This window comes from Arvicanthis niloticus, chromosome 1 (genome assembly GCF_011762505.2).
Source record: "Arvicanthis niloticus isolate mArvNil1 chromosome 1, mArvNil1.pat.X, whole genome shotgun sequence".
Lineage (NCBI taxonomy): Eukaryota > Metazoa > Chordata > Mammalia > Rodentia > Muridae > Arvicanthis > Arvicanthis niloticus.
Window position 1 is genome coordinate 9,669,727 of NC_047658.1, and position 10,843 is coordinate 9,680,569.

A 10,843-nucleotide genomic window follows, 5' to 3' on the forward strand; every position below is an offset into this window, starting at 1 on the left:
CATCTCACTCTTATATCACTAAGAAGCTCATGCCAATGAAAACCTTAAAATTTGTAAACAAAGTAAATTGGTGCCATTTAAGAATTTATATCTTCATCTTGATATTAATTATACAGATTTCTACTAATAGGTTATGGCTATGCAATAAACCCTAGCTAATCCTCTCTATTCCGACAAAACCACTACTTTTCCCTAGAGAGACAGCCCTACATTTACCACCTTAGTCCCCATGCCCAGGGAATAGGGGCGCTGACTCATCATTAGCTTCTTCAAGCTGATTATGGGCGTTGAGATATTAGAAGAGTAGTGGGGGGAAGAGCAAACTGACAATCCTCTGATGCTGTGTCTTCACTGCCTCCAGATGGAATTCACGGACCTCAGAGGTTTGAGCAGGTGTGCCCAGCTTGCTTGTTGAGTAGATACACCAAGGCTGATCATTCTGCAATATACAATTCTCAAAACAAATTTTAGTATCAAGATAGTTTTTTTTTTTTTAAAGAGGGCTGACATTTTATTAAGAATGTTGGTTCTAACCGCTTTTCTATTTTCCCCCTCTTTTATTGGATATAATATTTACATTTCAAATTTTATCCCCTTACCATATTTCCCCCACCACCCAGGAACCCCTTATCCCATCCCCCCTCCTCCTGCCTCTATGAAGGTGTTTACCCACCTACCCCCAGGCCCCCTCCCCACCCTCAGATCCCCCCCTTAGTGCTCAGCCTTCAGGGTACCAATGATCTTGTCTCCCACCTATGCCCAACAAGGCCATCCTCCCCTACATATACAGCTGGAGTCATGTGTCTCTCCCTATGTGCTCCTAGGCTGGTGGTTTAGACCCTGGGGAGCTCTGGCTGGTTGGTATTGTTGCTCTCCTCACGGGGCCACCAGCCCTTATGGTTCACGGTTCCTTCAATTTACTCTCTAACTCCTCCATTGGGAACTTTGTTCAGATTAATGGATAGCTGTGGGTATCTGTCTCTGGGTATGTCTGACTCTGAGAGACCTCTAAGGATACAGCCTTATCAGGCTGCTGTCAGCTTTCCCATCCTGACATCCCTATCAGCATCTATTTTTGGTGACTGCCTATGGAATGAATACCCAGACGCAATGGTCTCCCTACAACCCTCCCTTCAGATTCTGACCCACACTTTGTCTCCACATTTGCTCCCTTGGTTATTTAGTTACTCCTTCTAAGAAAGACTTAGGCATCCTTACTTGTTAATTCTTCTTCATGAGCTTCATGTCGTCTGGTAGTTGAATCTTTGTTGTTTCAAATTTTTTGGGCTAATCTCCGCTTATCAGTGAGTAAATACCATGTGTGTTCGTTTGTGATTGGGTTACCTCACTCAGGATGATATTTTCTACTTCCATCCATTTACCTAAGAATTTCTCGAATTCATTATTTTTAATAGCTGAGTAATATTCCATTGTGTAAATGTACCACATTTTTTGTATCCATTCCTCTGTTGAAGGGCATCTGGGTTCTTTCCAGCTTCTGGCTATTATAAATAGGGCTGCTATGAACATAGTGGAGTATATGTCTTTGTTATTTTTTGGGGCATTTTCTGGGTATATGCCCAGAAGTGGTATAGCTGGGTCCTCAGGTAGTGCTATGTCCAATTTTCTGAGGAACCGCCAGACTGACTTCTAAAGTGGTTGTACCAGCTTGCAACCCCACCAACAATGCAGGAGTGTTCCTCTTTCTTCACATCCTCGCCAGCATCTACTATCACCTGAGTTTTTGGTCTTAGCCATTCTGATTGGTGTGAGGTGGTATCTCAGTGTTGTTTTGATTTGCATTTCCCTGATGACTAAGGATGTGGAGCATTTCTTAATGTGCTTCTCAGCCATTCAAGTTTCCTCAGTTGAGAATTCTTTGTTTAGCTCTGTACCCCATTTTTTAATGGGTTATTTTGTTGTCTGGCATCTAATTTCTTGAGTTCTTTGTAAATATTCGATATTAGCCCCCTATCGGATGTAGGATTAGTAATGATCTTTTCCCAATCTGTTGGTTGCCGTTTTGTCTTGTTGACAGTGTCCTTTGCCTTACAGAAGCTTTGCAATTTTATGAGGTCCCATTTGTGGATTCTTGATCTTAGAGCATAAGCCATTGGTGTTCTGTTCAGGAACGTTTCCCCTGTGCCTAGGTATTCGAGGGTCTTCCCCAACTTCTCTTCTAATAGTTTCAGTGTACCCGGCTTTATGTGAAGGTCCTTTATCCACTTGGAGTTGAGCTTTGTACAAGGGGATAAGAATGGATTAATTTGCATTCTTGTACATGTTGACCTCCAGTTGAGCCAGCACCACTTGTTGAAAATGCTGTCCTTTTTCCACTGGATGGATTTAGCTCCCTTGTCAAAGATCAAGTGACCATAGGTGTGCGGGTTCATTTCTGGGTCTTCAGTTCTATTCCATTGATCGTCCTGTCTGTCTCTGTACCAATACCATGCAGTTTTTATCACTACTGCTCTGTAGTACAGTTTGAGGTCCGGAATGGTGATTTCCCCCAGAAGTTCTTTTATTGTTGAGAATAGTTCTCACTATCCTAGGTTTTTTGTTCTTACAAATGAATTTGTAAATTGCTCTTTCTATCTCTATGAAGAATTGATTTGGAATTTTGATGGGTATTGCATTGAATCTGTAGATTGCTTTTGGCAGGATAGCCATTTTTACTAAATTAATCCTGCCAATCCAGGAGCATGGGAGATCTTTCCATCTTCTGAGATCTTCTTCAATTTCTTTCTTCAGAGACTTGAAGTTCTTGTCATACAGATCTTTCACTTGCTTTGTTAGATTCACTCCAAGATAATTTATTTTATTCGTGGCTATTGTTAAGGGTGTCATTTCCCTGATTTCTTTCTCTGCCTGTTTATCCTTTGAATAGAAGAAAGCTACTGATTTGTTTGAGTTGATTTTATATCCAGCCACATTGCTAAAGTTGTTTATCAGGTTTAGGAGTTCTCTGGTGGAAGTTTTAGGTTCACTTAAGTATACTATCATATCATCTGCAAATAGTGAAATTTTGACTTCTTCCTTTCCTATCTGTATCCCTTTGACGTCCTTTTGTTGTCTAATTGCTCTAGCTAAGACATCCAGTACTATATTGAATAGGTAAGGTGAGAGTGGGCAGCCTTGTCTAGTCCCTGATCTTAGTGTGATTGCTTCAAGTTTCTCTCCATTTAGTTTGATGTTGGCTACTGGCTTGCTGTATATTGCTTTTACTATGTTTGGGTATGGGCCTTGAATTCCTGACCTTTCCAAGACTTTTAACATGAAGGGGTGTTGAACTTTGTCAAATGGTTTCTCAGCGTCTAGTGAGATGACCATGTGGTTTTTCTCTTTGAGTTTATTTATGTAGTGGATTACATTGATGGATTTCTGAATATTGAACCATCCCTGCATTCCTGGGATAAAGCCTACTTGATCTTGATGGATAATTGTTTTGATGTGTTGTTGGATTCGGTTTGCGAGAATTTTATTGAGTATTTTTGCATCAATATTCATAAGAGAGATTGGTCTGTAGTTCTCTTTCTTTGTTGGGTCTTTCTGTGGTTTAGGTATGAGTGTAATGGTAGCTTCATAGAATGAATAGGGTAGTGTTCCTTCTGTTTCTATTCTATGGAATAGCTTGAAGAGGATTGGTATTAGGTCTTCCTTGAAGGTCTGAAAGAATTCTGCACTGAAACCACCTGGCCCCGGACATTTTTTGGTGGGAAGATTTTTAATTACTGTGTCTATTTCTTTAGGTGTTATAGGACTGTTTAGATGGTTTATCTGCTCCTTGTTTAACTTTGGTACCTGGTATCTATCTAGAAAATTGCCCATTTCCTCCAGATTTTCCAATTTTGTTGAGTATAGGCCTTTGTAGTAGGATCTGATAATTTTTTAAATTTCCTCTGTTTCTGTTGTTATGTCTCCCTTTTCAGTTCTGATTTTATTAATTTGAATGCTGTCTCTGCGCCCTTTGGTTAGTCTGGCTAAGGGTTTGTGTATCTTGTTGATTTTCTCAAAGAACCAGTTCCTGGTTTTGTTGATATTTTGTATAGTTCTTTTTGTTTCAACTTGGTTGATTTCAGCCCTGAGTTTGATTATTTCCTGCCATCTACTCCTCTTGGGTATACTAGCTTCTTTTTGTTCTAATGCTTTCAGGTTTGCTGTCAAGTTGTTAATGTATGCTCTTTCCACTTTCTTTTTGTGAGCACTTAGAGGTATGATTTTTCCTCTTAGTACTGCTTTCAATGAGTCCCACATGTTTTGATATGATGTGTCCTCATTTTCATTTAAATCTAAAAAGTCTTTAATTTCTTCCTTGACCAAGTTATCATTGAGTAGAGCATTGTTCAGTTGCCAAGTGTATGTCGGTTTTCTGTTGTTTTTGTCCATGTCAAAGACAAGTCTTAATCCATGGTGGTCTGATAAGGTACTGGGGATTATTTCAATCTTTTTGTATCTGTTGAGGCCTGTTTTGTGACCAATTATATGGTCTATTTTGGAGAAGGTACCATGAGGTGCTGAGAAGAAGGTATATTCTTTTGTTTTAGAATGAAATGTTCTATAGATGTCAGTTAAGTCCAATTGGTTCATAACTTCTGTTAGTTTCATTGTGTCTCGATTTAGTTTCTGTTTCCATGATCTGTCCATAGCTGAGAGTGGGGTGTTGAAATCTCCCACTATTATTGTGTAGGGTGCAATGTATGCTTTAAGTTTTAGTAAAGTTTCTTTTATGTATGTGGGTGCCCTTACATTTGGGGCATAGATGTTGAGAATTGCACGTTCCTCTTGGTACATTTTTTCTTTCATGAATATGAAGTGTCCTTCTTTATCTTTTTTGATTACTTCTGGTTGAAAACTGATTTTATTTGATATTAGAATCGCTACTCCAGCTTGTTTCTTGGGACCATTTGCTTGGAAGATTGTTTTTCAACCTTTTACTCTGAGGTAGTGTCTGTCCTTTCCACAGAGGTGCGTTTCCTGAATGCAGCAAAATGTTGTGTCCTGTTTACGTATCCAGTCTGATAGTCTATGTCTTTTTACTGGAGAATTGAGTCCATGGATATTAAGAGATATTAAGGAAAAATGAATGTTGTTTCCTGTTATTTTTGTTATTGGCAGTGGAGATATGTTTGTGTAGCTACCTTCTTTTACGGTTTTTGGAAGATTACTTTCCTGCTTTTTCTAGGTTGTAGTTTCCCTCCTTGTGATGGAGTTTTCCACCAATTATCCTTTGAAGTGCTGGGTTTGTGTTGAGATGCTGTGTAAATTTGGATTTGTCATGGAATATTTTGGTTTCTCCATCAATAATGATTGACAGTTTTGCTGGGTATAGTAGTCTGGGCTGACATTTATGTTCTTTTAGGGTCTGTATGATATCAGTCCAGGATCTTCTGGCTTTTATGGTCTCTGGTGAGAAGTCTGGTGTAATTCTTATAGGTCTGCCTTCATATGTTACTTTGCCTTTTTCCCTTACTGCTTTTAGTATTTTTTCTTTGTTTTGTACATTTGATGTTTTGACTATTATGTGGCGGGAAGTATTTCTTTTCTGGTCTAAACTATTTGGAGTTCTGTAGGCTTCTTGTATATTTATGGACATCTCTTTCTTTAGGTTAGGGAAGTTTTCCTCTATAATTTTGTTGAGGATATTTACTGGTCCTTTAAGTTGGGAATCTTCCCCCTCATCTATACCTATTATCCTTAGGTTTGGCCTTCTCATTGTGTCTTGGATTTCTTGTATATTTTGGGTTAGTAGCTTTTTGTATTTTGCATTTTCTTTGACAGTTGTGTCAATGTTTTCCATGGTATCTTCTGCACATGAGATTCTCTCTTCCATCTCTTGTATTCTGTTGGTAATACTTGTGTCTATGACTCCTGATCGTTTTTTTAAGTTTTCTATCTCCAGGGTGTTCTCCCTTTGTGATTTCTTTATTGTTTCTACTTCCATTTTTAGATCCTGCATGGTTTTGTTTAATTCCTTCTCTTGTTTGGTTGCATTTTCTTGCAATTCCTTAAGGGATTTTTGTGTTTCCTCTCTAAGGGTTTCTATCTGTTCTTTGAGAGTGTTATTTATGTCTTTCTTAAAGTCCTCTATCATCATCATGAGAAGTGATTTTAATTCTGAATTCTGCTTTTCTGGTGTGATGGGTGTGTTCAGGGCTTGCTATGATGGGGGAACTGGGTTCTGATGATGCCATGTAACTTTAATTTCTGTTGCTTACGTTCTTGTTCCTGCCTTTTGCCATCTGGTTAATTCTAGTGCTACCTGTACTTCTGTCTCTGATTGAAGCCTGTCTTTCCAGTTGTCTCGCTTGTGTTTGGTCTTCTAGGAGTCCAGATGTCTCTGTGATTTTTTTCCAGCTGCCCTGATTACAGTGGTATCTCTAGGATGCCTCAGGATATGGTGCCTCCAAGGTAGCAGTCCAGCTAGATGTCTGCTGTTCTGGGTGCAGTGTCTCCTCTTGGATATCTCAGGATATGTTGTCTGAAGCTCTGAGTTCAGTTGTTCCTCTGTGGCTCTGGGTTGAGTGGATCTTCCAGTATGTCTCAGGCGGTATCCGGGATCCACACAACTGCAGACCTGGTAGAGGTCTGGTCCGGGCCTCAGACCCGGGAGATGGGCAGAAGGGGGGTGCTAGCCGGCAGGGGCTCGCGGGAGGAGGTCGGGGAGGGGTATCTGCTGGATTCTGAGCACTCAGGGCGCCCAGCTATGAGCTCAGAATAGTATGTGGGTTTTCCTACCTAAAGCTTTTTGTGGGATCTGTGGATCCCCCAGAATATGTCTGGCGGAATCCGGGCTGCACTCACCACTAGGCCTCAGACCGGAGGAGGGGCAAGTGGCAGAAGGAGCGTGCTAGCGCTGGCTATGGGTTCTATGGATACCCCAGAATGTGTCTGGCAGAATCCAGGGTGTACTCACCTGCAGGCCTCAGACCAGAGGAGGGGCGAGTGGCGGAAGTGGCGTGCTAGCACTGGCTATGGGTTCTATGGATCCACCAGAATGTGTCTGGCCGCCCTTTAGTTCTTGATACCATTCATGTTCTATCTCTTTTTTCCCAGAGTCTTTTCACTCTACACTCAGTTTCTAGTTTCTTGTTCTATGGGCACACTAATTGAAATGAGTCTATCTAGGAGGGTCAGACACTGTCCTTTGTTAGCCCAGGCTTCCTGATGTGTCTGAAACTTTCAATATGAGTTGTAGAACTCTCTACAAGCCTGTAGACCTTATGAAGAGTAAGCTCTAGTCCTCATTCTTGATCCACAGCTTCTCCCAAAGCCCCTGTAAATGTAGAACTCCCAAAGTTCCTATAGGTCTTACGGCATTTCAGGCCTGTTTCTCACCTGGTGCTACAGAGCTATGGATCAGTCTGAATACCCATGAGCCTAACACAGATCATGTCTTGTCCCCATCTTGATTCCCTAGCTATTACTGAAGCCAATTCATGGTTTGGATAGCTGTTTATACTAGGAAGATAAGGAACAACAAAGTAGTTTTAATTCTCATTTCTGCAATAGAAAATTGTATCAAATACTTGAAAAATGATATTAGTGATTCATAATTCTCTAAAACATTATCTGTATTATTGAGATATTTGTTTGGTATATCTCTGGGGTTTTTTGTTTGTTTTGTTTGTTTTTAAAGTTTTTAGCTCTCCTCTTAAAACTATCTTCATTGTATTCCAAAGGGATTTAAAAAATTTTCATTTATTTCTTCGAACTTTCTAATTTCATTCTTAATTTCTTTAATGACCACTTTATCTTTCAGTAATATATTGTTTAATATCCATAAATTTGTGTATTGGTCATAATGGCTGGGAAACTCTGGCCAATCGTTGCCTGCTATGTATTATTTTGCAAGTCATAGTACTGACTAATAAGCATTAGAAAGGTTGAGAAGCATTGCAGTACCAAAACAATGGAATTTCTCTTCTGATTTTTCTTCATATACGGTGGAAGAGAGCAATGTGAACACACATGATCAATGATGATGCAGCCACAAAAGGACAGAAGACATTCAAGTTTAAACAAATAGCAATATCTACCCCAGCTTGTGAGTGAATAAGGACAGAAAATGTAAATGGCAGAAACCCATAGAAGGTTTTCTTTTCTATCATCTTACAGAAGTCTGTCTAGAAAACCTGTAAAACAATTTCATGGTGGTTGGGGAGATAGCCCAGCTGCTAAGAGCATGTATTACTCTTCTAGAGAACTTGAGTCTGGCTTCTAGCACCAGTATCAGCTGACTCACAGCTTTCTGTGGCTTTCTAGCTACAAGAGATTCAACTCACTCTTCTGGCCTTAGGCACTGCATTTATGTGTAAAGATCCATAGTCAGAAACTCACTTGTACATTCAAAAATAAAAATCTTAAAACAAAGAAAACAGACTTATGAACTAGTTACTTTATCACACCCATTTTATCTGTGAACACTGGGGTTTGGTTGTAAACTTTTGAGACTGACAAGGATCATGAAAGCAAGAAACATTGGAATCTGATAACATGGAGGCACCTATATCCTTCAACAATTTTTATAAGCACTCAGTGTTACTACCCTTTTATCCCTATACCCCAGGACACAAGGTAAAATGTACAAAAGATGTGTCAGCTACTTTGCAAGTATTTGAAACCAAAATAGAATCTGAATTGAATTCATCCGCAATGAAAAAGAGTTCCTTTTAAGTCACTAATTTAAAGAGATAGAGAGAGAGAGAGAGAGAGGGAGAGAGAGAGAGAGAGAGAGAGAGAGAGAGAGAGAGAGAGAGAGAGAAAGAGAGAGACACAGAGAGACAGAGACAGAGAGAGAGACAGAGAGAGACACAGAGAGACAGAGACAGGGACAGAGAGACAGAGAGAACATATAAATAGCACAAATGCCAGAATAGCATTGCTGAGAAAAGGTGAGTATATCATTGCCAAGTAAAACAAACATGTTGAGTTTGTACATATATGTCATTTGGAAGTGGGTGGTTGCTGTGCATGACTATTTATTCCCAGCACTAGGGAGGCAGAGGCAGGTGGATTTTGTGTCAGCCAGCCTGGCCTACAGAGTCAGTTTGATGGCAACTGGAGATACACTGTGTATTCTGTCTCAAAAATGAAAAATCATGAATATTCTTTTGTGACTGGCTTACCTCACTTGGGATAATATTCTCAAGTTCCATCCATTTGTCCTCAAAATACAAGATGACTTGGTTTTTAATGGTTGAATAGTATTCCTTTGTGTAGTTGTACTACATTTAAAAAATCTATTCTTCAGTTAAGAAACAGCTGTTTTTTCCAGTATCTGGCTATTATGGATTAAAGCTGCTATAAACATAGTTGGCCAAGTATTTTCATAGAATCTTGGAGCACATTTTGGGCATATGTCCAGGAGTTTTATAGCTAGTTCTTGAGGTACAACTATTCACAGTTTTCTGAGAAGATGCCAAATTGATTTCCAAAGTGGTTGTATACATTTGCACTTCCACCAGCAACACAGATACAGATATTAGTCATAAAATAATGATACTTCTGCCATACTCAATAGACCCAAAGAAGCTAAAAAAGAATGCAGGCCATAACTAGGATGCTTGAATCTTACTTAGAAGTGGGAATAAAATAGTCATAAGAGACAAATGGAGGGAGGGAACAGGGTGAAAGAGAGGAAGGTGGGTCAGGATCATGTGTGGGGACAGACAGGAAAGATGTCTAGATGACCATGAAAATGAATGGAAACCTGCAATTAACAGGGATGAGGAGGTAGGCTGCCTCACTAGGACAAGACAGATACTCACAAACAGTAGATAGAGCTCAAGGACTCTTATGGAAGAATAGAAAGAAGGATTGCTGGCTCCAAATGAGAAAAATAACTCAACAGAAAAACCAAAAGTATCAATTACACTGTACCCTTGGAGATTTTAGAGTCTCAACTACCATGAAAAGAACATACAGACACCATACTCAGGTCTTCCTGCACATATGTAGCAATGTGAAGCTTGGTCTTCTTGTGGGTGTTGAACAACTGGCGTGGAGGCTGTCCCAAATCACAAAGGCTGTTGCCTATATATTGAATATGTATCCTGTCCAGCAGGACATTAAACAGAGATCCGGGGAGGTCACCTGAAAGAGAGTGGGTGGGTGGAGGGGTACAGACAAAGATGCAAAGAATTGCCATCTGTCTATAGGCTGATCAAATAGCAATTTTTACTTTTTCACACAGGGGTTATGTACACAAAAAGGCAGGATGTGGGGGAAGGGGATGACGCAGGAGCATGAGTGTTTAGGGCGAGTACAGATATCTTCCAGAACAGAGTATCAGTTGGGTGAAGCTTCAGGGGACAGGTCACTGTGACTCCACCTATTATTCACTTGTCCCTATCTAAGTTAGTATTATCCATCAAGGTTACTTGTGGATAAGGTTACTTATGGATAAGTAGTTTATGATTGAGACCTGGAAGCTTTCCACTAAAGCTGCTTGTTTACCATAGCTTCTAGCCATCAATTTCAAGGTTTTTTTTCACAGAGACCCAAGACGTGTTAGCAGGCTGACTTAGGCCTATGGCTGATTTTAGGCCTTCAGATAAGCAAACCTGCCCCTGACAAATATGTTATTCACACCTTTCTCCTCTTTCTATATTGTCTAAGTGGCCTTTCTTCATTCCTAACAAATTTTAGTAAAATAATAACTAGAGTATTAATTTTAAGAGTTGAGAAATTAAAAGACACTCTGCTCACTAATGATCATCACTAGTATTTACTGTATATCTCATGATACCAATATGTTAATCTAGATTAATTTGTCCTGTGAGAGACAGTACATTCTCATCATGCAGCAACCTGTTTGTTATTCATTTTCATTTCTTTAAAAACC